The sequence below is a fragment of the Bos grunniens genome, chromosome 11, assembly GCF_055505025.1.
Source record: "Bos grunniens cultivar Pamir isolate PY7600 chromosome 11, Bosgru_T2T1.0, whole genome shotgun sequence".
In the NCBI taxonomy this organism is placed as follows: domain Eukaryota; kingdom Metazoa; phylum Chordata; class Mammalia; order Artiodactyla; family Bovidae; genus Bos; species Bos grunniens.
In genome coordinates, this window is record NC_141175.1 from 7,941,371 (window position 1) to 7,968,406 (window position 27,036).

Consider the following 27,036-nt stretch of genomic DNA (forward strand, 5'->3'; position numbering starts at 1 on the left):
GTGAGAAAACTGCTCTCGGAAAACCTGTTCTAACCACCTTCCTTGATAGTACAACTTCTTGGTGCTCTGGAAGGCCAGGTTCAATTTATATCCTTGTGACCTTAGGGTTTTGAGCCAGAATGTGACGGTATGAGTGGGTCCCTGTCTTCAGCCCTGAAGGGGGACTTATTTGTGAAATGCAGGGTCCTGGGCCTTGCTCCAAACCCCAGAAATCGTGCTCTTGGGAGATGGGTCCCAGTGCCTCTCCGTTTCAATAGGATCCCCAGGTGATGACTGTGGGTCAAAAGATGGAGAGGCCCCTGATGAAGGGAGTCAGAGTCTGGGGAGTGGAGGGGAATACCATTCTGATCTGTGTTCTAGAAAGATGTCTCCAGCATTGATCAAGAGTGGGTGAGACAGGCGAGGTGGCAGAACCAGCGTTCAGGTGGGAGGGGTCGGAGGCCAGGGCCAGTGGCCGGTTGCCAGCTGTGTGTGAGATGCAGGGCCTGGACTGGATGAGGCTGGGTGCTGATGAGGTTTGGAGGTGAGCAAGGATCCAGGGTGGCTCCTTCGGGATCATAAAATCTAATTAGGCTGGAGGAGGTCTGGGCTCTGGGCAGACTTCATTAGGCAAGAGGCTGCTCTCCTCTGCCTGACCCCAGCCTCCCTAGGGCCCCTTCAGTGTCACACTGAGGGTCAACTCCAGGCTATGAGAGGGGAAAAGAATTAAAAGCTGGTCCTTCTCCCCGCCCCTACCTTGCCCGTAGGAGCTTGCAGTCCTGCAGTGGAGGCTGGAGCAGGCTGCATGGACAAGGCGGGCGTGATAGGCTTGTTCCAGTTCTAGGCTTGTGGGGGTGGGGAGGAAGGGAGGTTTCCTGCTGCAGTAAGACTTGGCCTCCCTCCAGAGAGCAGCAGACCCTCTCAGCATCCATATCTGGCTACTCCGCTCCAGAAAGCGTCCTGGAAATAAAAATAAGAGCCCCGAAAACAACAGCAGCACCTCTTCCCATTGATGGGGCATTTATGGCAGGCCAGACACTCACTGGAGGGACTGATGCTGAAGCTGAAGCACCAATACTTTGGCCACCTGATGCGAAGAGTCGACTCATTGGAAAAGACCCTGATGCTGGGAAAGATTGAGGGCAGGAGGAAAAGGGAGTGGCAGAGGATGAGATGACTGGATGGCAGCACCGACTCAGTGGATGTGAGTTTGAACGAACTCAGGGAGATGGTAAAGGACAGGGAAGCCTGGTATGCTGCAGTCCAAGGGGTCACAAAGAGTTGGACATGCCTGAGCGACTGAACAAGACACTGAGTCACACAGCGAGGGAGGTGGTAGCAGAGGTGGGCTGATGGACTGGGAGCCAGTCTTCTCTGGGCCCAGCAGAGAGGATTAAGACTCAGCCCCCAGGGAGTTCCCTGGTGGTCTAGTGGTTAGGATCCCAAGCTTTCACTGCCGTGTGGCCTGAGTTCAATCCCTGATTAGAGAACTGAGATTCTACAAGCTGTGTAGTGTGGCCAAAACAAAAACAAAAAATGTTAAAAAAAAAAAGAAAAAAAAGACTCAGGCCCTGTCCTCACAGCCTATTTGGGGCTGATACTGTTCCCAGATACATTTGAGGTGCATCTAGAAGACTCTGGAGAGACCCATGCGTCCCTAGAAGGTTATGCTGCAGAACACTAGCTTTTCAGACCATATGGGACTAGACTGTATTTATCAGCAGCAGGAAGACGGAGAGCCCAGAGGAGCTGCTGGGGAAGGCATCACTGGAGCTGAATGCTGAAACAGCAGTCGTGTTTAAACAAGTGAGAAGTGGAGAGGCCGACCTAGGTGGGGGGTTACAGGCTGGGCAAGGGTGGGGGTGGGGACGCTCTAGGAACAAAGGAGAGGCCAAGGGGCTGGAAGGACCAGTCAGGGAGGCAGGGATGACGATCCCAGCAGCTCAGGCCTGGCATGTACCCTCATGCGCTTGCGCTTTCTGGAAGCTATCCACACCATCAGGCCCGCGTTGGTTCCCGTGAGTTCCCCCAAACAAGAGCCATCATCATGGAGGAGGAGGCATCATCATGAAGGGGATTAAGTTGAGCCTCTCCAGAGAACAAGGGGCCTCCGATCTCCCCAGAATCCTGGGAGAAAAGTTCACATGTGCCCCTCCACACCTACCCCCACCAGGGCCCCGTAACCACGTGATCCATCAATAGCCCGTAGTACCAGCTATTACCTTGGCCTGACTGTGCCCTGCCTGACGCTAGCAGAGGTGAACGCTCTGGTTTCAAACCTTGCTCCCCCACTTACTATGTGACTTTAGGTGAGTTTCTCAACTTCTCTGAGCTCAATTTCCTTATGCATAGAGTGAGGACAAAAACACCAAACCCTAAATCACCAACTACTAAAAGTGTGTTGATTTATCTCAGGATTAAATGAGAGGATGCAAAGACAGCCTTCAGGGGAACACTTGGTGCAGGGTTCCCACGTGATAAATGTTGGTGTGGCCACAGAAGGTTCACACTCGACTTACCCTTTGAAAGTGAAAGTGAAGTCTCTCAGTTGTGCCCACCTCTTTGCAACCCCATGGACTGTGGCCCACCAGGCTCCTCCGTCCATTGGATTCTCCAGGCAAGAATACTGGAGTGGGTTGTCATTTCCTTCTCCAGGGGATCTTCCCAACCCAAGGATCAAACTCAGGTCTCCCGCACTGCAGGCAGACTCTTTACCGTCTGAGCCACCAGGGACTTCCTTACCCTTTATGCGTGTGTAATTCTCACCACTCCTGTGTCATCTGACAGCAGAGCAGGGCTGGGAATCTCCTATGACACAGATGGGGTTGCTGGCGGCCTTTACTTTTTATATTCAAGTCTATGATCCATTGAGAATCATTTTTTGGTTTTGTATAAGATAGGTTGAGTTTCATTTTTTTTTTTAATGTCTAACACCATTTGCTGAAAAACGTCCTTTACCCATTGACTCGTTTTACACCGTCTTGATCTCCCCCATTTGGCCAGCTTTGCTACCTGATCCTTCGTGCCTTTCATTCATTAATTTCATAAATACTGTGGGACACATAAAAAGAAAAGAATCTTGACCTTTACCTTACCCCATATTAAAAAAGACAATCAAAAAAATAAAAATAAAAAATAAAAATAAAAAAGACAATCAACCCACAGTGGTTGACAGACTTAAATCTCTCACATAAAACTTAGAAAACACAGGAGAAAAATCTTTGAGACTTGGGATTAGACAGAGTTCTTAGACATAACAATAAAGCACAATTAACAAAAGAAAAAAATTTTTGATATGTTTTACTTCATCAAAATTTAACACTTTTGTTCTATACAAGAAACTGTTAAGGGAATGAAAAGACAAGCCTCAGATTGCAAGAAAATATTTGCAAATCACATATCTGGACAAAGGAATTGTATCCAGACTATATAAAGAACGGTCAAAACTCAATAGTTTCACAACAGTCTAATCTGAAAACAAAAGACTTGTATAGACACTTCATCAGAGATTTACCAGATGAAAAATAAATGCATGAAAAAACACTCAATATCGTTAACCATCATGACATGAGATGAGACATGAGAGGGACATGAGAATCAAAAGCATAAGGCGCCACTTCACACCCACTGGGATGGCTAAAATAAAAACTGACAATATCAAGTGCTGACAAGAACAGAGCAACTGGAACTCTTGTACATTACAGATCAGGATACCCAACAGGACGTTCAGCCTGGAAAACAGTCTACCAGGTTCTTAAAAAGTTAATCATACTCTTGCCCTGTAATGCAGCTATCCTACTCCCGGGCATTTATCCCAGAGAAACGAAAACTCAGGTCCATGCAAAGACGTGTGTGTTCATGGTCACAGAGGCATGGATGTTCATAATAGCTTTATTTGTAAAAGCCCTGAGGTAGAAGCAACCCAGATGTCCTTCAGCGGATGAATGGATAAAATGGGACATCCTGACCATGGACTATTATTCAGAAATAAAAAGGAGCAAACTATTGATACCCACATTACCTTGGACAACTCTCAAGGCCATGATGCTGAATGAAAAAGGCCAATCTCAAAATATCACATACTGCATTATTCCATTTTCTAAGAGACAAGTGATGCAGAACAGATCTGTGGTTGCTGGGGTTGGGAGCAAGGGGAGGATGTCTATAGAAGAACAGCACAACGGAGACTTCGGGCTGGTAGAAGACCGTTTTGCATCCCGCTTGTGGTGGTTACACAAAGTTATACACATGATACAAGTCACAGAACTGTACTCCAAAAAGATGTCAGTAAAAATGCAATTTTTTAAAAAAGATGATGCAGGGCCTCGAGTTCTCGGATGGCTTCTTTCTGCAGCAGGGCACCATCTCCTATGTGGAATGCAGCCTATGTCAGGGCCCGTTGTCTGGGACGTGGAGGACTGGCTGAATCGTAGTTCTGCTTGCCCACTGAGCGGTACCTTTGTGCAGTGAACAACCTATACACATGTCCGTGTGGGTCCTAGAAGCCCCATTTCTATTCTCAGCCGCTGCTCTCTCCTCCAAGGATGGAGCTTTAATAAGCATCCCCCAGGGAGCTGGGGCCAGGGGTGGGCTTTGCATTCGCCCTGAATGGCCAAGTGGGGGCCTCTTGCTAATGGCTGCAAATACACTTAATGCTGAGGCTACAGGCCAGTGCTTTTGGGGCCTGGCACTTAATGGCTTGCCTGCCAAGGAAAAAGGATTGTCAGTTGGCCAGACACATAGCCAAGCTCTGATGGATGCAGGGAGTGGGGCAACCCCTCCCAGCCTGGAAACTCCCCTCAGACTGATGTGTGCGGGTTGTGAGCAGGTGTAGGAAGGACCCTGCTGGACAGACCAGGCTGGACCTGTCCCCTGCTCACCTTTTTGGCTCATCGACCCCAAGGTCTGGTCTGGTGCTGCCCTCACTTCACTACGAGTAAATTGAGGTTCAGGGAGATGGGGCCGGCTTGCCTGAGGCCACTCAGCCTGAGGCTCTGGCTCAGACCTGTCTGCAAAATGGGAACTTGACCTGTTGACTTGCTTCACGCAGTCCCTGTAGACCACTTCAGCCTCTTCAATCCCACGACTTAACTTTTCTGAGCGTCAGGTTTCCACTGAGATGAAAGGGCACTTTGCTTTCTCATACATAAAAGACTCTTGACTCTCCCAACGTGGGTTCTTCAAGATTAGTTCAGGCCCCACCTCATCCAGGAAGTCTTCTTTGACCCCCTCCAGGCTGGATCAGAACACCTCCGAGAAACAGGACTCCACATTCATCCTTGGGAAGCAAGAATGAGCCCCTGCTGCCCTCCTAACTGGCCCAGCTGACACCATGAGGAGAGCAGAGGGAAAACAACTGCAGAGAAGTCAAGCCAGAGCCTCAAGAGCATCATGAACCTCTGGATCAAACCATACCTGAATCAAAACCATGCTGCATTTTTCTATTACATGGGCCCATAGTTTCTATTTTGATTGGGTTTTCTGCCTGCTGTAACTGAGAGTCTAAACAGATATCGGAGTTCACCAAATGTGGGCAGTAACTGTTTCTAGGGGGACAAATATGAAGGAACTTCCATTCTTCAATGTATGTGTTTTATTTTATTTATTACTTTTATTTACTCTGATTAGGTGAAACTGAAACATACTGTCAGATGACCTCACAGCAAGAAGCAGCAAGGAGCCTGATCCAAGCTGCCCGGTCGTGTGCGACTCTTTGACATCTCATGGATTGCAGCTTCCAGGCAAGAGTACTGGAGTGGGTTGCCATTTCCTTCTCCAGCGGATCTTCCCGACCCAGGGATCGAACCCGGGTCTCCCGCACTGCAGGCAGATGCTTTACCCTCTGAGCCGCCAGGGAAGCCCCAATGTATGTGTTTCATACTGTTTCCAGTTTTACAGTGAATATGCAGCACATCAATGCTGGTGTTTCTATCTGGAGCAAACAAGTTGTCCACGGGCTTGTGGCTTGAAGAATCAGTGGCGATTCCCGGTAATAAAGGAGGCGTGAACTGGGGTGGGTGGGGGGAAGATGGCAGTTTGACCTGGGGCATGGGAGGCTTCTGTGGAGCCCACACTTAGGAGAAAGAAACTGAGGCAAAAGAGAGTCAAGGTGGGGGCCAAGCGGCAGGGCTGAGGAAGGGGGCACACCGCGACGACCCAGTCAAGATCTTATTCATCAGCCGCGGACATGAGGCTTCCCTCCCCGCCGGGTGCTCCCTCTGGGGGCTGTGACAGTGCCTCAAGCATCCCTATTGCTGGAACTGATGACTAAAGCCGGCCGTGAGTGGCAGAACCCATCCGGCTGTACCTTTCTTGGAAGTGGCCTTCCAGCCACCTTCCATTAGCACAGGTGGCAGAGACCCCTCAGATCCAGCTGACAAGTTGATTCCTCAAGCCTGAGCCGACGCTCTGTGGATGGCTGTAAATTACTGCAGCAACGTGCTTCCATCTGAGGCTTTTCACTGCCTGGAATGACATCCCACCCACAGTCTGCTTTGTCCACCTGGGGACCTGAGATGTGAGCCAGGCAGCCTTCTGCTTCAGTTTCACACAGAAAGAAATGAGGCACAGAGAGGCCAAGCTACTGGCTCACAATCACACGGTGAGGCAGAGTTTGCTGGAAACGGAAGCCAGTTCTCCTGCCTCCGGACCTGGTCCCCCTTCTCTTGCCTCCTGCTGGTCCTCACAGCAAAAATTGGGGCAGGAAATTGTTTTGGGTGAGGTTCCTCCAAAGAGGCCTGGAGAAGACCTTGGCAGGGACTGGGGAGGTGAGCAGTGAAGAGGCTCCTTGAAGGAGTGAGGGTGGGGTGGGCTGGGGGTCCCTGGCAAGGGATTGGTTTCTGCCTAATCCCCACATCTGGGCTGGGCCCACCAGTGTCCCTCCTCTGCCCGAAGTGCCCGGTCCTGTGCTCTGTATTGGTCATCACTTTGAATCCCCAAACATCCTATTATGACATCATTTTACAGGGAAGGAGATGAAGGTTCAGAACAGTTAGGTAATTTGCCTAGTCACACAGCTAGTGGGGAAAGGAGGTCTTTGGCCCCTTGGGAGCCCAGAGCCTGTGCAAAGGCCCTGAGGTGGGCCCTGGGCACAGGATGCACTGAAAGACTTGTAAGGAGGCCAGCAGGCTGGGGCCTTAAAGGAAGCCGCAGAGGCCCTTCTCAGCTTCGTCCAAATCCTACATTCTCAAGCAAAGGGCTCTGGCTACCACCGGATGTGGCTTTCTGCTTAGTGGAGCAAGGCTCCATCCATCCTGGCCTCGGTTTCCTGTTTAGAGAGGGAAAGACTACAGAGAGGCCTCTGGAGTATGAAGAAGTAGCAGCAGCTTCTGGGCGAATCGTGTTTTGTTCTTTTTTTAAAAAAGACGCAGAATGTGAAAGAAGTCGGTGAGGGCAGAGGGGGTTGGCCTGTTCACAGACTCAGGATGAAGACAGCTCTTTTCTCTGGTCTGTTCCACCCGGGACCCCAATCTGCCGGGGCAGCGCAGGGTGCCACTGGGACCGAAGAAACGAGCAGGGCTGGGCTGGGGGCCCGTCGGTGCCAGTTCTCAGCGCCATCGGACGCTGGGCGGCCGACCCCTCGATGCCGGAGCGCGCCCTCCCTGTGGGCTAGGGTCGCATCCGCCGGGAGCGCGCGGGCACAGGCGCCCCCGCCCCCAGCACCGCCCCACGCGCACACGCGCTCACGGAGCCGGCGGTGGAGCCGAAAGGAAGCAAGAAGTGAAAGTGAGCAACCTCTAGTGAAAGAAAAAGACATGCACAGACAGCTCGGGAATTTACGCCGGTGGCGACGGGCTGGGCGCGCGCGGCGCATTCCCGGCAGCTGAGCGCGTGCTTGGTGGCTTGCAGGGGAATCGCCACCCCCTCGGCCAGGCAGTCATTCGGCTCGATGGCGTCCCCAGGCCCTACGGCGACCAGGCTCCTTCCCTTTCCCCTGGTTCCGGCCACAGCCCAGGGCTGGGCACCCTGCAGCGCTCAAAAACCCCCTGGGCGGTGGCCAAGTCCTGCTGCTAGGCTTGAGCTTATCCCAGAGCCTAAAGGACCCTTAGCCTTGAGCCCTCCTCCCCTCTCCTTCCCCAGCCCCTTCCCTGAGGCTCCCTGGAGCGATGAGACCCTGCAGCTGGTCCTGACTCAGGTGGCCTTGGCCAGAGTCGGAATCCCAGAGACAGAACCTCCAAGTGACTGCCTTGGGAGGCCGAGGGCCACATGGCCGGTGAGAAGGGCTCCCAGACACGGCCCTGGGGCCTCGGGAGCCCCCTCCCCTCTTCCTTCCCTTCCAGAACAAGCTTTTCCAGCCCCGCCGCTGCAGAGCCAGGTTTCTGGCTGTGTGGATTGTTTTCCACCCCTGGGGCTTGGGTGGCAAGAGGGAAGGCAGGGAAGCTGGTTGCCCACCTGGTGTTCTGCCTTTCCCTCACCGCCTCCTCCAGAGGCGCCCCAGGGACCCTCACAGCTGAAACAAACACAGAAACCAGACCCAGTCTTAACAGAAAAGGCTCAGACGCTGGGGCGCGCATCAAGTCTGGCCTTTTGGACATACATCAGGTAGAAGCTGTGAATAGTCCTGCCAGGGCTGCCCAGTCTGGAGCTCTGGGTGGACAGGTAGTCCAGGGGCACCAGGGTTTCTTCAGACACAGAGAAGGGCGTGGCTTCTTTTCCAGTGGACAGCAAATTGGTGGGAGAGGGGAAGACCCATCCCAGACCTTGTCTCAGCTGGGTAAGGTCCTGGGGTCCTGTAGGGTGTCCCTCTCTGAGCCAGGATGCTGGAAGAAAACATCTGTCCCAGGCCTCGCAGCTCAGAGCCTAGAGGTAAACAAACAAAACGTGGTGGGCTGAGAGCTCCCAACAACGCCAGCCAGGGAAGCAATCCAGAGGACGTGCAGTCAGACTGCCAAGGTGCTCCCTGCAAAGGCAGGGTGGCGGTAAAGCAGAGCAGGCTAAGGAGGCCGCAGACCCCGCGCCCCACGTTCCCCAGTTCTGTAGACTGGCCACATTTCAGAGAGCCGGAGACACCATCAGAATGGAGGTGAGTTTCCCTCAAGGGGTCTGGGGCTGGCTTTCCCTCTACAGATGGACAAACTGAGGGCCTGAGAGGTTAGGGCAGGTGGCCCAGGGTCACCCAGCCGGCTAGACTTCCGGCTGCACCCTGGCACATGCTGCCTGCCAAGTCACTTCAGTCGTGTCTCACTCTGTGCGACCCCATGGGCTGTGCACGCCACGCTCCTCTGTTCATGGGGATTCTCCAGGCGAGAATACTGGAGCGGGTTGCCATTCCCTTCTCCAGGAGATCTTCTGGAGATCAACCAGAAGTTCAACCCAGGGATTGAACCCAAGTGCCTTATGTCTCCTGTGTTGACAGGCAGGTTCTTTACCACTAGCGCCACCCCTGGCACATAGTAGGTGCTGAATAAATAGAACTACGGGGCTCAGAGCCAGGCCCCTCCCTCTCCCCTACAGATCTTTGTTGACTAGTTTTCACAAGACGATTAAGACACAAACAATAGCCTGCTAAAAGTGTTAAGGTAATTGTAGCTGTTGATAAGTGGTGTGACGGTGAGTGAATGGGGATACTGAGGAGGGGGCCTCTGAGCAGGGGCCACCGGCCATGAGACCGTTTGGGGACCCGGTACACCAGGCAGAGAGAATGCCAAATGCAAAGGCCCCGGGGCAGAAACCTGCCTGGAGTGTGAGAGGAGCAGAAAGACAGACACATAGCCTGAGCAAAGAGAGGGGGGAGATGCAGGCCACAGAGAAGAGCTGGGGTTTGATTTCAAGTCCATCGCACACGTGTGATGGGTGTGGGGCCGGCCAAGCACTGCTGTGGGAGAGCCCACGCCCTGACCGCAGCGGGCGGGGGACTCAGCTCCAGGATGAGCCCTGGGGCTGCACATCTGCTCCTCATTCCCCGACTCCTTCCACCACGGCATGTTCTGGGAGCCCATGGCCAGGAGGGAGGGGAGTCATCACCCGCCCAGGGCAGGGCGCTGCTTTGGCTTACCTTCCCCACGTCCTTTGGATCACCCTGGTTTGCAGCTGCCAGGGGAACAAAAGACCCTGATGCTGGGAAAGATGGAAGTCAGGAGGAGAAGGGGGCAACAGAGGACGAGATGGGTGGATGGCATCACTGACTCAGTGGACGTGAGTGGGAGCGAGCTCCAGGAGATGGTGAAGGACAGGAGTGCTGCTGTCCACGGAGTGGCAGAGCTGGACACGACAGGGACTGAACGACAACAACAAGAGGAACATCGTCACCATTGTCACCACCGGGGACATCGCGCTGGGTAGCATTTGTCCAGTGCTCCCTACACACCAGGTCCCGTGCCATGCGTGTCTGTGAGCGTGGTGTCCACTTTTCAGACGAGAAGATGGAGTGAGGCGAAAGCACCCAGCCGAGATGACACACTTGTGGTGTTCCAGGCAACGTCTGGGCCTTGAGTGCTGGAATGAGCTGGAATGTCAGAGCTGAAGCCCAGTTGGAGCTAGAGTCTTTGCTTGGGCTGCGAGAGGTGGGGGCTGGGATTGGAGGCTGCAGAAAGCAGAAAGGTAGGCTGCAGGTCATGGAGAGAGAGCAAGCCTGAGAGAAGGATGTTGACACTCCTCCAACTTGCAGCAAGAAGCAGCGTGGACTCACACGGGTGTAAACACACCTGCACACGCTGGCATATAGAAATGCATGGACCCACATACATGCACACACGTGTGACACACACACGTGTGACACACACACACAAGCACTGAGTGTCTTGTGCACACCGCATGCACACCCCCCCGACAGACGTGCACGTGTCCATGAAGGCACCGTACCCACACGTGAGCCCACCTCAGCGCTCCGGCACGTGGACACAAACCCAATCCGTGCTCACAGAACTTCATAATAGACCATCTGCACACTTCTTTTCTTAGCAATTATCATGGTTCATTCATTCATGCAACAAACATATGTTGAGCCATTTTCGGTGCCTGGCCAGGGGGTGGGCACGGCACACCCAGCCAAGAGGACCCACGGTTTCAGCCTGCCTTTCTCGGAGCTCACAGTTAGGCTGAGAAGACAGACGGATAACAGTGGACTAAAATCTTCAGGGATGCTGGTTGTGGGGGCCCTGGAGGAGAAGCACAGGGAGCTGTGGGCTGGAGGGACTGGAGAGCTGGTCCACGGGGACTTCCCAGAGGAGGTGTGTTTCCACGAGTGAGGGCACCCGCTTTAGTCAAAAGACAAGTCGGGAGGGGGTTTGAGCAGACGGAAGAGGGTCGTGTGATGGGTGGGTGAAGCTCGGATAGGCCTCAAGAGCAGGGGGTGAAGGTCTGCTGACCCAGACTGGCCAGCTCCGACCCAAGAGTGCCCACACATGGACCCCCTTTCCCATTGGGAGCCTCCAAGGGCAGGGCCAAAGTGGGTGACTCTCGTCTGTGCCCCGACCCACAGCACCCGGCCCAGGTGAGTGCCGGTGTCTCAGATGGGGTTCTGGTCTGCAGGCGGGGAGCAGCCACAGGGCAGTCTCTCTCCCCTTCCCCTCCCCACTCTGTCCCCCCTTCCCTCTTCTGCTTCTCTCCTCCCCTTCCCCTCTCACGGTTCCTCCTCCCCTCCCTGAAACTCCTTTTCTCTCTCTCTCTCTCTCTCTCTCTCTCTCTCACACACACACACACACACACACACTCAGCCCTCAGTTTTCCCATCTATGTAGTAGGTGGGTACCAGCCCCATCCTCACTGAGCTGTGAGGGTGAGTTGAGAGGAGCCTACTTCACAGAGGGGACTTGGGAGGCTTCCTGATTCTCTAGGCAAAGCTCAGCCTTGGCAGCTGGCAGTGGGCAGTCACCCCCCACCCTACCCTGTACCCTGTTTTCCTATTCTGCCCTAATGTCATCCACACGCACAACTCACCCACATACAGCCCCTGCACCCCCGACCCCACATCCACATATACTCCCCCCACCACACCTATCTTGCATCAGCCCCCACACCACAGACCACCTGCTACTCACACACACACACACACACACAGGGCACATTCGCGGGACCACTGCGGGCAGCCTGGCCAGCTTCTCCACTGCCCCCCAGTCTCCCCCTCCAGTCTTGGGCAGGACAGTGACAGACGGCCCGCGAAACCCCCCTGACCCTGGCTGCAGGGCTCTGCTCATTGATCCAGAGATGCTTTTTCCTTTTCCTCAGGCGCTTCTCTGAAGGATGGAAAAATCGATGCCTGCGGATGAGCGGGTGCAAAGAAGGTGCAGACAGCAGCGCCAGGGAGAAGGCCAAGGGCAGGGGAGTCAGGCGCCTGGGGTCCCGCAGCTGTTCCCATCTCCTAGCACACACTCCGAGGCAGGTGTGGTCCGCCCAGCCCGGCGTCGTGGTTTTGGTTTTTATCATTTTGTTCTGATTACCAAAGCTGTAAGATGTGTGTGTAGAACGTCAAAATCACCAAAGCCCTCCCCAGAGGTCACCTCCCTGTTAACGTGCATAGTAAATCCTCCCAGCCTTTTTTCCTCTGCAATGGAAGGCACTTTTTATTTCTGCAAAAATAGGACGTGCTCCACCGCTTTGTTTCCATCCGACACTCTGCTGCCCAGCATCCGCCTGTTCTGTCACCTGGTGATCTGATGCTGCTCCAGGAAGTCATCCCATCGCTTGATGGATACGTGCACAGCGCAGGGCTTGAGGTCAGAATCTTGGTCCCTTGGCCGTGTCACATTGGACAGTTGGCCTCCACCCTCTGACCTCGCCACCCTCCTCTGTGTGGTTGGGGCCACTGATGCCAGCCTTACAGCCTTACTGTGAGAATTACATGAGGTCAGAGGCAGGAAGTACTCATTCCTTGTGGGCACCTCAAAAGTATTCCATCCATTGTGGGTATTATTATTTTTGGTCTCTCTGGTTATAGAGCTAAAGCATCATTTACTTAGCCAACCCTCTCTCGTAGACCATTGAGGTTGTTTATTCAAATATCCTTAAAGAAGGCTTTTGTGAATATCCTTGCCGAGAAATCTTTAACAAATCCTCAATTATTAATGTTGAGTAATTTCTAGGAGGAAAGTTAGACATGTTAGGAGCAGGCACACTCTAGGGCCAGTCTGTCTGTCTGCATACTGCCTCGCGGCCCTCCTGAAAATGTTCTGATGGCAGTGTGCTAGGACTGCCATGGCAAATTATCACGAACCTGGGGGTTTAAAATAACAGAAATGCATTCCCTCACGTATCTGGAGGCTGGAAGTCCAAAATCAAGCTGTTAGCAGGACCGCCCTCACCCTGAAGGCTCTGGGGGAGCATCTTCCCTTGTCTGCTTCAGCTTCTGCTAGTTGCCCACATTCACCTGCCCTGTCACCCCAGCCCCTGCCTCACGGTCACATGGCCTCCTCTATTTTTACCCCATGTGCCTCTTACAAGGACCCTGTCCTGTAATCCAGGTTGGTCTCTTCAGCTCAGGATCCTTAATTCAATTATATCAGCAAAGACTGTTTTTTTCAAATAAGGTAACATTTATGGCTTCTGGGGGTTAGGTCATCATCATATCTTTGGGGGCTACCATTCAACCCACTACACACTCCTACCAAGGAAAGAGAGTCGTGTTAAATTACTTTGCCCCCTCACCACACAGGATATTCTAACCTTTTTGAACTGCTTGGCCAATATGATAAGGTAAAAAGGATCTCTTGTTTTAAAGTACTTTTTTTTTTAGTGGAGAGAAACATATTTTCATAAACTTGCTGGTCATCTGTTTTCTTTATTTTGCAATTCTTATTTCACGTGCTTGTTGGTCATTTGTTTTTCTTCTTCTTATTTTTTTTAACTGATTCACGTCCTTTGCTCAATTCCCTATTCGCTATTGTCTTTTTCTGGGTGTGTGAGAGCTCTTTGTAGGTGAAGATATTGAACCTTCATTATATCTTGTAAATCTCTCTCTAATTCGTCACTTCCTTTGGGGTTTTTTTCATAGTTCTTCAACATACATAACTTTTAAACTTTTTTGTAGTCCAAGTTTCAAGAGCATTTTACCATCAACGGAATAATTAAACAGACTTTCCCCACTCACATGATTTTCATCTAGCACTTCTACAGTTTGACTTTCATATTTTTGTTATCTCTGCAATTTATTTTACTTTAGGTGCATGTTAAGACGAATTACCTTCCCTGCTAATTATTGAACAGTTGTCTTAATACCATTTAACAACTAGCCCATACTTTCCCTATTGATTTTTTTTCCTATTGATTTTAAATAATATGCTTTTATTCAATTTGGCTTCTGGTTCCAGTGACCTAGCAGACTGAGTTAATGGTGATACTCCCCTCACTCCTCCTGCTGAGGAACACCTACAAATTTTAGCAACAACAACAGAAAAAATTAATCTAGAAAGAAAGAATGGGAAATTCCCAGGTCTTGGAAATTGGGAGGGGAAAACCACAGCCAGAAACTATTTCATAACTGAAGACCCCCAGCAAAAGGGCAGGATCCTCAGTGGAGAGGTCTTAGCTGACAGCTAAAAATAGAAACCTGTTTTAGACAGCTAAAAACAGGACAAAATGATCTACCGAAGGGGAGAATAGGCATAGTCTGAAACTGAGCTCATAGCACATGTGAAAGAGACTATACACCAAGTGTGCTTTAAATTGTTAAAAGGAAAAAAAAGACACCATAAGAAGATAAAAACACCTTTTGAAAGAGGCAGATCGAAGAAAAACAAAGATCTAAGAATGAAGAACATTAAGTTAAATTTTCAGTGGGTGAGTTAAAGAGCAGATTAGATGCAGTTAAAGAAATGTTCATGAACTTAAAGACAGAACTGAGGAAATGCTGAATGCAGTTCATAGAGAGAAAAGGAAAAACCCAAAATAGAAGCAAGTAGGATAGAGTGAGGAGGTCTGACATATGTGCTAAAAGAAGAGAGATTGTGAGGAAAATGAGGGAGAGATCATATTCCACATGATAATGTCAGAATATTCCAGGAGTGATGAAAGACACCACTCCTCAGATTGAAAAAGTGTATTAACGCCAAGAAGGGTGTATGACAGTAATCTACACTTAGATATAGATACTAAATATGTAATGCTAAACACAACAAAAATTATTTAAAGCAACCAGATGGAAAAACAGTGCTCTTAGCGCGTTACACATTAGCTTTTTTTTGGGGGGGGGTGTACCATGCAGCGTGTGGAATCTTAGTTCCCCGACCAGGGATCAAACCCATACCCCCTGCATTGGAAGCATGGAGTCTTAACCTCTGGGCCACCAGGGAAGTCCCCTACACTTAGCTCTTTAACTCTTCAAAACAGCACTCGGCATTATCATGATCCACATTTTAAGGGTAGAAAATCAAGACACAGAAAAGCAGCTCATCTTTATTACTTCACATTCCTTCAGTAATTTTTGCTACAGTAAAGGCCCCTGAAGAATCATACTTTCCCCTGATGGTAACCTTTTGTGAGGGGACTTTGCTGCTCTCCCTTCAAGAGGACACACTTGCCACAAGGGAGAATCTGAGTCTATTTTCCCAACCTTGACTGTGGTCTGGTCTCGAGACTTGCTTTGACCAATGGAATGCAGCTGAGATGATGTTGTGTGGCTTTCAAAGCCAGACATTAAGAAGCCTTATAGCTTCTACTTTTGCTATCTTAGATTGCTTCTGCCATCTTGTCAAGAAACTCAATGTGGACTCCTGGTGGAAGAGAATTGAGATGACCTCCCTGGCAACCCTGATAGCTCAGATGGTTAAAGAATCCGCCTGTAATGCAGGAGACCCCAGTTTGACTCCTTGGTTGGGAAGATCCCTTGGAGAAGGGATAGGCTACCCACTCCGGTATCCAGGGGCTTTCCTGGTGACTGAGATGATAAAGAATCTGCCTGCAATGTGGGAGACCTGGGTTCGATCCCTGGGTTGGGAAGATCCCCTGGTGGACGGCATGGCAACCCACTCCAGTATTCTTGCCTGGAGAACCCCCATGGACAAAGGAGTCTGGCGGGCTACAGGCCATGGGGTCACAGAGAGTCGGCCATGATTGAGCACTAAGCACACACCTAGCAGCCAGACTAACTGCCAGGCTTTTACGTGAGGCCACGCTAAACCCTTTACCCTGCTCAACCCCAAATGAGAATGGGCACATGAACGACTCTAGGCAGGGCTAGCAGAAGAACTTACAGCTGAATCCAACTCATACAGCAAAACTGTGAGCAGTAAATACCTGGGCACAGAATTACGCAATGATTAATGGCAGGGCTGGGGTGTGGACCTAGTCAGCCCAGAACTCCAGGTCATATGCTTTGACCACAATCCCACACATGCCGCAAAGAAATAACAAAAACTGTCAACAACCATAAAGGCCAAAGACAATGCAATAATAAATATATTCCAGATGATGAAAGAAAATATTTGTCAACTGAAACTGTCTTTCAGCTAAACTTTCAAGAGTGAAAGCAAAATATAGATATTTCAGGGATTTCCCTGGTGATCCAGTGACTAAGACTCCTCCCTCCCAATGTAGGGGGCTGGGGTTCAATCCCTGATCAGGGAACTAGATCCTATATGCCGCAACTAAAGATTCCACGTGCTGCAGTGAAGATTGAAAATCCTGTGTGCTGCAACCAAGACCCAGTGCAACCAAATAAAATTTTTTTTTAAGAAATTTCAGACAAAGACTAAGAAACTTTACCACTCACAGAGTTTTGCTTAAAGAATTAATAAGGGATTACCTAAGGAGGAAAGAGCTCGAGTCCTGTATCAGGTATGTGATGAGTGATGAGCAAAGATATTAAAATGTGGATAAAGTCTAAAGAAGAGTTGACTGTGAAAATCAACAATAATAATGACAAATGTAGGCTCAAAACAAGATGGAACCAAAATACTAGGCAATCATACCTGGAGATTGGAAGGTATGGTTGGAGTTAAATCACTCTAAGACTCTGTACTGTCTAGGAGGAGGGTGGAGAATATTGATTTAGATTATGTTAAGTCAATTATGTATGATAGAAATTTAAAGATAACATCCAAAAGGCAGAAATGCAATGTATAACTTTTAAGCTGACAGAAGGAAAAGGAAATAAAATGCAATCAGTCCAATAGAAAGCAAAAAAGAAGAGGGAGGGAAGAAAGCTATTGACTTTTTTGTATGTTTATCTTATAACGGACTACTTTTGTAGAACTCTCCTATATATCTAATAGTTTTTCATTTGCTTCCCTTGGGTTTTCAAGAAGGTGATTATCCACAAATAAGGATAGTTTTGTGTTCTTTTTAGTGGTTGTCCTTTAGTTTATGTTTCTTGTCTTATTGCATTGTCTAGAACTTTCAGAGCCATGTAAAATTATAGAAGCATTATTAAGCATCCTTGCCTTACTCTGGACATGGCTCAGAATGCGTCCAGTATTTTACCATTAAATAAGGTATTGGCTTTTGGCTTGAGACAGATATTCTTTGTCATGTCATTGAATTAGTCAAGATAAGTAGATTATGCCACAGCAACAAATAATCTCAAAATATGACGGCTTGAGAGAAGTTTATTTCTTGTTCATATTAAGTTGGCTGTGTTTCGGGTAGTTCTCCAGGGCAGCTGTGATTGGTTCAGCATTGCGCCTCCACATCACCAAATGCTCCTGTACTTACTGAAGCAAGGAATATAGAATTGGAGAGTCTTGTACTGGCAATTCATAGTGTTCTTGATACTTTTCATGGGGTTCTTGCTGTAAGAATGCTGGAGTGGTTTACCATACCCTCCTCCAGATTTTATTTTTCTTGGGCTCCAGAATCACTGCAGATGGTGACTGCATCCATGAAATTAAAAGATGCTTGCTCTTTGGAAGGAAAGCTATGACAATCCTAGACAGAGTATTAAAAAGCAAAGACATCACTTTGCTGACAAAGGTCCACATAGTCAAAGCTATGGTTTATCCAGTAGTCATGGGTAGATGTGAGAGTTGGACCATAAAGTTGAACCCTGAAGAAATGATGCTTTCGAACTGTAGTGCTGGAGAAGACTCTTGAGGGTCCCTTGGACTGCAAGGAGATCAACTCAGTCAATCCTAAAAGAAATCAACCCTAATATTCTTTGAAAGGACTGATGCTGAAGCTGAAGCTCCAGTACTTTGGCCACCTGATGAGAAGAGCTGACTCATTGGATTAGACCCTGATGCTGGGAAAGATTGAAGGTAAAAGGAGAAGAGGGCAGCGGAGGATGAGATGGTTAGAGAGCATCATCGAATCAATGGTTATGGATTTGAGCAAACTGGAGGAGGAAATGGCAATCCACTGCAGTATTCTTACCTGGAGAATCCCATGGACAGAGTAGGTGGGCTATGGTCAAGTGGTGGCAAAGAGTTGGACGCAACTTAGCGACTGAACAACAAGTACCAGCAATTAAGTGCTTCTACCCAGAAGTGACATACATTAACTCACATAAACTGCCAAACCCAGTGGAAAGTGCAGTCCCAGCTTGGAAGGAGTACTGGAGAGACTGGCAAACACTACAGATGTCACCATACGCATATTAAGGAAACGTGCTTTTATTGCTAATTTTAGACTTGGGACCCTGAAAAACCTTAAGAGTCAACTTGAAAAGTCATTCAGCATTGGCTATGTGATGAGTAGCAGTGGAGGTCAGTATTAAAAAAAGTGAAATCAGGACTTCCCTGGTGGTCCAGTGGTTAAGAATCCACCTTGCAAGGCAGGGGATTTGCGTTTGATCCCAGGTCGGAGAACTAAGAATCCACATGCCACAGAGCAACTAAGTCTACACGCTGCAACTACTGAAGCCCTTGAGCTCTGGACCTCGAGCCACAACTAGAAAGTCTGTTCTTGGCAACAAGGGATCCCACACATTGCAATGAGGATCCTGCGTGCCGCAACTGAGACCTGACGCGGTCAAATACAATGTTTTTAAAAGGTGAACTCATGCATTCACAGGCCCTGATGACTTCTGTCTCCACTGGAGCTGAGCTAACATGCTTTCCTCTTTAATTTCATAAGGCATCTTCCCCTTTTCTAAGCTCATTTAGCAGATTTCTCTTTCTCCCTGCCCCTGAGTCTCAACCAGGATAATTTGCTGGTGTTTTAATTAGGATCTTTATCATATTCCTAAGCAAGGCTGGTCTATGGTTTTGTGCTGTCTGCCAACTCTTCATTTTTAGGTTGTGCTATATTCTTAAGATGTCCTCAGTTGCTAAGTCGAGTCCGACTCTTTGCGACCCATGGACTGTAGCCCACCAGGCTCGAACTTTGTCCTTGGGATTTCCTAGGCAAGAATACTGGAGTGGGTTGCCCTTTCCTTCTCCAACATTCTTAAGATAGTTAGGGAAGTTTTCCATCTTTTCTGTATCCTGAAACAGAATGTTTGAAATGTTTGAATATTTGCCAGTGAAAGAACCTAACACTTCTTGAGGAAGTACCTCTTTACCTACCATTTCAATTTACTTTATTAGGTTTTTTGGTTTTCTCCTACTTGTTGAATCGATTTTGATTATATTGTATTTTCTTATTAAAAATATCTGCTTTTTCTAATTTTTAAATTTATTATCATAAGGTTTTACTTAGTATAATTTAATTTAAAAATTTTTGTTCCAATTGTGCATTCATTTCTCTCTGCTTATTATCATTGGATCTGCTAGAAGTTTTCCTAATCTATTAGACTTTCCAAAAAAGTCATCGATTTATCTTTTATTTCTATTTTTCTTCTCTAATTCATTAAATACTGCTTTTTGCCTTTTTCACCTTCCACTCTTCCTTATTTAAAACAATTCACACCATTGAGCTATGAATTTTCTTCCTGGTTACATTTTAACCACCTTCCTGTATTTTTACATAGATATCTGGTATTTGTAGTGTTATTATTTTAAAATAGTTGTCACATAGGTTTTACTTAGAGTTATTTACAAAAGCGGTTTTTAATTTTCAAACAGTTGGCTTTTTCATTTAAACTTTTTGTTAATAAGTTCTAGCTTAATGGGAGCAGTCTCTCAGAGCTATCTGAGATGCTGCTTCCTGGGCTGCAGTCCTCATTTTTTGGCTTCCCTGGTGGCTCAGAGGATAAAGCATCTGCCTACAATGCAGGAGACCTGGGTTCGATCCCCGGGTTGGGAAGATCCCCTGGAGAAGGAAATGGCAACCCACTCTAGTATTCTTGCCTGGAGAATCCCACAGACAGAGGAGCCTGGCGGGCTACAGTCCACGGGGTCGCAAAGAGTCGGACACGACTGAGCGAATTCACTTCTAGCTTAACTGCACTGTGGTCAAAGAATGAGGCTTTCACTATATGTGCTTTGGGGATTATATTGAATTTTTCTTTATGGCCTAATATATGATCAATTTTCATAAATGTTTGATGGGCTCTGGCAAAGAAATGAGTATCTTTTGTTGGGCACAAAGTTCAATTATTAAATCAACCTTATTAATTATATTATTCCAGTCCTGTACAAACATGGGAGGGGGAGAACATTATTTAACGATGTCAAAGACAGAAGTATGTTAAGTCTCCTCCAGGGGGTTTTATTTTGTTTGGGTGTTTTGTGTTTTTTTTCTTTTTGCCACGCCAAACGTTGGGTCGGATTTCGTGGACCAGGGATCAAAGACAAGCCCCCTGCAGTGGACGCGTGGAGTCTTAACCACCAGACCACCAGGGAAGTCCGCAGCAGTCTTTTTGGTTATCTTTCTATGTATCTAAGTTGTTCTTCCCCTGGTCAGGTCTAATCCTATATAGAATGTAAAAAATTCTGACAATCGGATCTTTATTATGACCTGTACTCTATCGGTTCAAAGGATCTGTCCCATCTCATGCTTTTTGCTTGTGATTCTTGGTCCAGTATGAATATTACCACCTCTGCTTTCCTTTGACTTGAACTAGTCTCATGTAACTGTGTCGACCTTTAATTTTCAACTGTTTCTCATCCTTTGGTTTTAAGTGTATTTCTTATTAGCACTATGTAGTTAAATTTCCATCTTGGTCTTTGTTTTATCCAACCCAAGAGTCTTTGGTATTTTACCAGGAAAAATCACGCATTCACATTCATTGTTAACATCGACCCCGTGGATCTCACCTCCATGGGAAAGCTGGCCTCTGCCTTTTTCTCTTTATTTCCTCAGCTGCTTCCTTTTGTTCTTGAATTTTGTTTTATGGACTTCGAATTTTTGCTTTAATCTTCTACTGTCTTTGGTTAGTAGCCATTTCATTTCTTTTTAAAACATCTGCATTGGAGTATAGTTGGTTTACAATGCTGTGTTAATTTCAGGTGTACAGCAGAGTGAATCAATTATTTTAGATTGTTTCCCCATATAGACCATTACAGAGCATTGAGTGGCGTTCCCCGTGCTACACAGTAGGTCCTTATGCATTATCTGTTTTATATATAGCAGTGCCCACATGTCACTATTTCATGTCTAATTGCACTCAAAGTTATCTTAATTGAAAAAGTCTTCTATTTGTAGCTGCCTAATCATTCGAGGTGGAGAAGGAAATGGCAACCCACTCCAGTGTTCTTGCCTGGAGAATCCCAGGGACGGGGGAGCCTGGTGGGCTGCCGTCTATGGGGTTGCACAGAGTTGGACACGACTGAAGTGACTTAGCAATCATTTGAGGAGAAACAGTGCCTCCTGAAACCCTCTTATTAAAGATGTCTCTCAGGTATGCCCCCCTGCTTTTGATCTACTTTTTCCACTCTATGATGTGCCATTTAAGAACAATTTTTGACATTTATATATAGTCTGGAAATGATATTGACAGTAAATCTTTAGACTCACTGCTTTTTAACTGGCTTTAGTACTAATACCCAGGCTTATTTAAGGCCTAGGGCTTGTCATTCTTGGAGTCCCAGCTGATGGGAATATACCTCTCAGTAATGAGTGTTCAGTAGTTCCCCCCAAACCTCATAAACATGGCTCCTCTTCATTTAGTGTGACACAAGCTAAACCAGCCTGGGTTTGATCTTTTAGAAGTCATGCTCTTTCCTTCCTGGAGGCACATACAAGTTGTCATTATTTGTATGAATTGCGCTGTTTTTCCAGAACATGTCTCAGCAGAATCCTCGATTTATTTCCCCAGAACACAATGAGTCTTTCCAATCTGCATCTTCAGATCTTTTTGTTTCTTTTTAAAACACAGGTGAGTTTTCTTCATTATATTCTAAGTCATCTCTTATTCTAGCCTTTTCTTCAAACATCTCAGCTGTGTGTTTGCTGTCTCTTCCTTATCACTTTCTCATGTTTTGTCATCTCTCAATTTCTGCCCCACTTTAGGAAATATCTCAAGGTAGACCTCTCCCCATCATTGGTAACATTTTCCTGCATTACAATGTCTGCTTTTTACGGTCTCCAGCGTGGACTTCAGGAGAAGGCAATGGCACCCCACTCCAGTACTCTTGCTGGAAAATCCCATGGACGGAGGAGCCTGGTGGGCTGCAGTCCATGGGGTCGCTGAGGGTCGGACACGACTGAGCGACTTCACTTTCATGCCTTGGCGAAGGAAATGGCAACCCACTCCAGTGTTCTTGCCTGGAGAATCCCAGGGACGGGGGAGCCTGGTGGGCTGCCGTCTGTGGGGTCGCACAGGGTCGGACACGGCTGACTCCAACGCTTTGTTGTTGTTGTTCAGTCGCTAAGTCCTGACTCTTTGTGACCCCATGGACTGCAGCACGCCAGTATCCTCTGTCGTCCACTATCTCCCAGAGTTTGTTCAAATTTATGTCCATTGAGTTGGTGATGCTATCTAACCATCTCATGCTCTGCCGCCCACTTCTCTTCTTGCCTTCAATCTTTCCCAGCATTAGGGTCTTTTCCCATGAGTCGACTCTGCCTCATGAAGAATATTCAAAGGACTTCAACTTTGCTACCATGTTTTCTCTTTTCTTGCAATCCTTCTTAATTCCATCTTAGTTTCCTAGCGCCGCTATACCAAACTGCCACAGCTGGGTGACTTACAACAGAAATGTGTTCTCTCATAGCTCTGGAGGCCGGAAGTCTGAAGTCCAGGTGATGGCAGGGTTGGTTTCTTCTGGAAGCTCCGAGAGTGAATCTGTTCCTTGCCCCTCTCTTGGCTTATGGCATTCCTTGGCTTGTAGCTGCATCACTCCAATCTCTGCCTTCACCTTCACCCAGCCTCCTCCTGTTTCTTTCCTGTCTGTGTCTTCTCTCTCTTTATAAATAATTTTTATTATTTTTTGGCTGTACCGTGCAGCACGAGGGGTCTCTTCTTTCCCCAACCAGAGATCTAACGGGCACCCTTGCAGTAGAAGCACGCGGTCTTAACCCCTGGACTGCCAGGAAAGTCCCCAGGCTTGCTTTTCACATCTTTCAGGGCTGCCCTGTGCTTTCTGCCTCCTTATTTGCAGAGCAGGTCTTTCCAGTAAAATGGCCACATGGTTTCCTGACGTCTTCCTCTGGTTCCTTTAGGAAACTGCTGTCAATTGCCTGATCTCCAGTGTTTCAGAATGCCAGTTCCCTTCCATGCTCAGAAGTGGTTTTTCACAGTCCGTTGTGGTTGATGCTTTTGCCTCTGCATTGTCCCTCAAACACAGAAACATTCATCCATACTCCACAATTAGAAGTAGACAGGATGTGTAAATTGCCTCTGGCCTCGTCCTCTTACTACTTGTTTGATGGTTCCATCCCATTCTCAGTGTTTGGTCCAGGCAACAGAATCAAGTAGGCTTTGCTCAATCCATGTCCCAGTTTCCAGCAGGCTCTGCCAACTGCAGCTCTGCTAAAAGAAGGCAGCCTTCACTGCAGCTTAGTTAAATGATTCTTGGATTTTCTGAACAGATGAAATAAGCAGAAGTCCCAGCATGCACTGCTACTGGGGAGTTCTCTATTTTTCTCCCTCCACCCAGCTCCCTACAATGATCATGTTTGCTTCCCAGAATACCTTGCACCACGAAAGCCCCCTGCCCTGCCCACTTTTTCTGAATGACCAGGGACATCAGTAGCATGTGGGAGAAGGACAACTGTCCAGTTTTCAGACTGGTGCAGATTCAGGTCTCTGAGTGGGAGCGACTGATGGAAAAGGTTCTGAGCACCTTCCTACCTTTGTCCCCAGTCTCTGTGTCTTCAGCTTTCTCTCCAACACTGCCCCCTGCTATTACCTTCAGCATGGCTCCTCCCAGATTCTGGCATGAGGTTGGCAGCTATTTCCCACAATGAGGGAGGTTTCATCTTTCTCTCTACCTTCATGGGTATTTAGTGAAAAAATAAGAATGACTATCAGGGTTTCTAGCTATATATTTTTTTAGATAGACTCCACAGGTTTTTAGTGCTTTTTTTTTTTTTTTTTAAGCCTAAACTCACTCATTCATTCACGTTTATTTATTCCAAAAAAAACCCCCACCATACTGCATTCATGTCTTGGCTTCATAGTGGATGTCAGGGTAAATCAGTTAATAATCCAGGAGAGTTCTGTGGTGATGGAGGAACAGGGAAAAGGCCCAGACCCCCGCCCCTTCGTCCCTCTGCTGTGCAAAGCTGGCTTCTCCAGAAATCTCTCCATCTTGAAGGCCTTGTTCTTATGCTCCCAAATTAGCAGTCTGTGAAATCAGACACATTTCCTGAGAACCTACTTTTGCTCCAGGTAGTCTAGAGGAGAGGATGAAGAATCGTTAGAGGCCCTGCCCTCGCGGTGCATGGCTTCTCTCTCCCTGCTTTAGAGCCTGGTGCCTGTGTGTCTTCATGGTTTGTGATGATTATTTGATTAATCCCCTGGCTAGATTCCTGTCAGACCGGTAGCTCTGTGAGGGCAGGGACAGGGTCTGCATCCTTGTTTGTTAGCAGAGCTAGGACTGGGTAGGGTTGCCTAAAGGAGAGGCCATCTGAGCTGGGCTCTGAAGGGGCAATAGGAGTTCAGTGTAGATAAGGCGGTCAATCCCTCTAAGCAAGAAAGAGGGCTGAAATCTCTATCTCTGGGGTGTCCTCAGCCCAAATCCTCTTTGGCTTCGTTCTCACTGTGGTTTCTGCTGCTCCATGGAGAAAGATCCTCTCTGGATCTCTTTAGAGGCTGAACAGCCCCAGGTCTGGACAGTGCTCAGAGAAGGATGAGGTCTGCAGGAAAGGCACGCCCAGGTCATCTAGGCCTAAAAGCTCAGGGGTGGGGATGCAAATAGACAGAAATGGGCGTCTGCCTCCTCTGGGCTCCTTCTCTTTAGCCTTTTTAAAAGCAGATATAAGCGATGCCTGTCCCACCGTGGCAGCCTCGGGTTGTCCTCACTTTCCAACAGGCACGTTCATGGCTAGGTCTCCTGGACCGAACCCAAAAGCCATTTGCTTCGGAGGCAAGATTTGAATCAGGCCCAGCTGGGTCTTCCCATCCTTGATTTGCCCGATCCTATTAATAATTAACGGTACAGTAATGAGAACTGCTTTTAATAGAATCTGCTGCCATCAGTGCATTCTGCTCACTCTTCACCAAGGGTTTCCCCCAAAAGGATTCACAGTCACATGACTGTTCTTCCTGCCACAGCACAGGAAAGCCCCCTGCCATTGTCCTTCCCTCCTTTCTTCTGGGCCTGAGCCCCTCCCCGCTGACCCGGAAGCCCCTCTTGCTTCTCTTACCATTTCCGGTCCCCTCCCTGAAGCCCCGCCCACCATCACTTAAAGGTGCCCAGTGGACTGAGGCCACGCTATCCAACCGGCCAAGCTTCATCTGTCACCGGGGCAAACTGGTCCCACAGGGCAGGGACAGGGACATCTGGAAGCCGCTGTGTGCCCATCTTGGGACATTCATGAGACCCACCTCACACAAACAGGAGCTGACGCTGGACCAAAAACTCAAAGCAAAGGCCAATAGGATGGGTGTGGAAGAAAGGAAACCTGGCCAGGCTGGATTAAGCCCTGGCTTGGCCACTGTTTATGGGACCCTGGAGAGTATTGTCTGCCCCCAGCCTCAGTTTATTCACCTGCAGAATGGGGATGAAGATGGACCCTGCTGCTGCTGCTGCGTCTCTTCAGTCGTGTCCGATGCTGTGCAACCCCATAGACGGCAGCCCACTAGGCTCCTCTGTCCCTGGGACTCTCCCGGCAAGAACACTGGAGCGGTTTGCCATTTTCTTCTCCAATGCATGAAAGTGAAAAGTGAAAGTAAAGTCGCTCAGTCATACCCAACTCTTACCCCACCCCAGAATGTTCTGGGGAAGAAGGGGAGTGAAGCAGAATTAAGGAAATCTCCATAATACCTGCTCCTGGAAAATACCCACAGTGTGCCCAAGGTTTAGCTATCATGATGCTTTTCACTGTGGCCTTGTTTATGATGTCACAACTTGGAAACCACCTCCATGTTCAATAATAGGGGGTTGGCTCAGATAAGTGTAAGCGTATCCACAACTCGGGGCACTCAGCTGCCATTGGAAACCTTTGGGCCTCCTGGGATCCTGGGGAAATGCAGTTTCTGGGGCCCCTGGGCTGAGATCCTGTACTTCTTTTCTTTGCTTTTTTTTGGGGGGAGGGCATGCTGCATGGCTTGCAAGATCTGTTCTCTCACCGGGGATTGAACACGGGCCACAGGAGTGAAAGCCCAGAATCCTAACCACTAGGCCACCCGGGAACTTCCCTGAGACCCTGAACTTTTAGCAGCTGCTGCTGGGGGTGGGGTGGGGTGGGGAACTCTCTAGGTACCAGCAGGCAGAGGCCTTGGGCAGAGAAGTTTGAGTTCTGCTGGTAAGAGGAAGAACCAGGTTGCCAACCAGAATGTTCTGTGAGCCCCTTTCTGGGCTCCAAGCAGATCCTGTGCTACACACCTAATACAAAGAGTCTGGAGGCTGGAGGTTCAGGCACTCACAGTTCTGTGGATGGGTGATGAATTATAGATCATTTAAAATTTTCTCTTTGGTTTATCTTAATTTCAAAATTATCCACAGTTTACATGTATTCCTTTTGTAAATGGGGGAAAATGTTATTTTCCTTAAAAAGAGAACAAATGTTCTCTTCCTTTCTCTACAACACAATCAGGGTAATATTCAGCCTGGAAAGACGGGGACTCTGAGGAGATGAGGATCAGCGTGGATTCTGGCCTCTTTCCAGAGCCTGCGTGCAGGGCTGTGGGCTGGCCCGAGCTGGCCGTGAGGCTCTGGTGCCCGGTACATCCCCCACACTAGGCCAGCTCTTTGCACCCAG

At 48.5% G+C, this 27,036-nt stretch overlaps 1 long non-coding RNA gene across 1 annotated transcript; it reads right to left on the bottom strand.

The window, feature by feature from the left end:
• Positions 1–24,225: 24,225 nt before the first annotated feature.
• On the bottom strand, positions 24,226–26,583 carry LOC147362427 (uncharacterized). The gene is made up of 2 exons (XR_015136205.1): positions 25,824–26,583; positions 24,226–25,252 (listed from the first exon to the last, which is right to left on the bottom strand). It is a non-coding gene; the product is annotated as an uncharacterized LOC147362427 (long non-coding RNA).
• Positions 26,584–27,036: the final 453 nt, after the last annotated feature.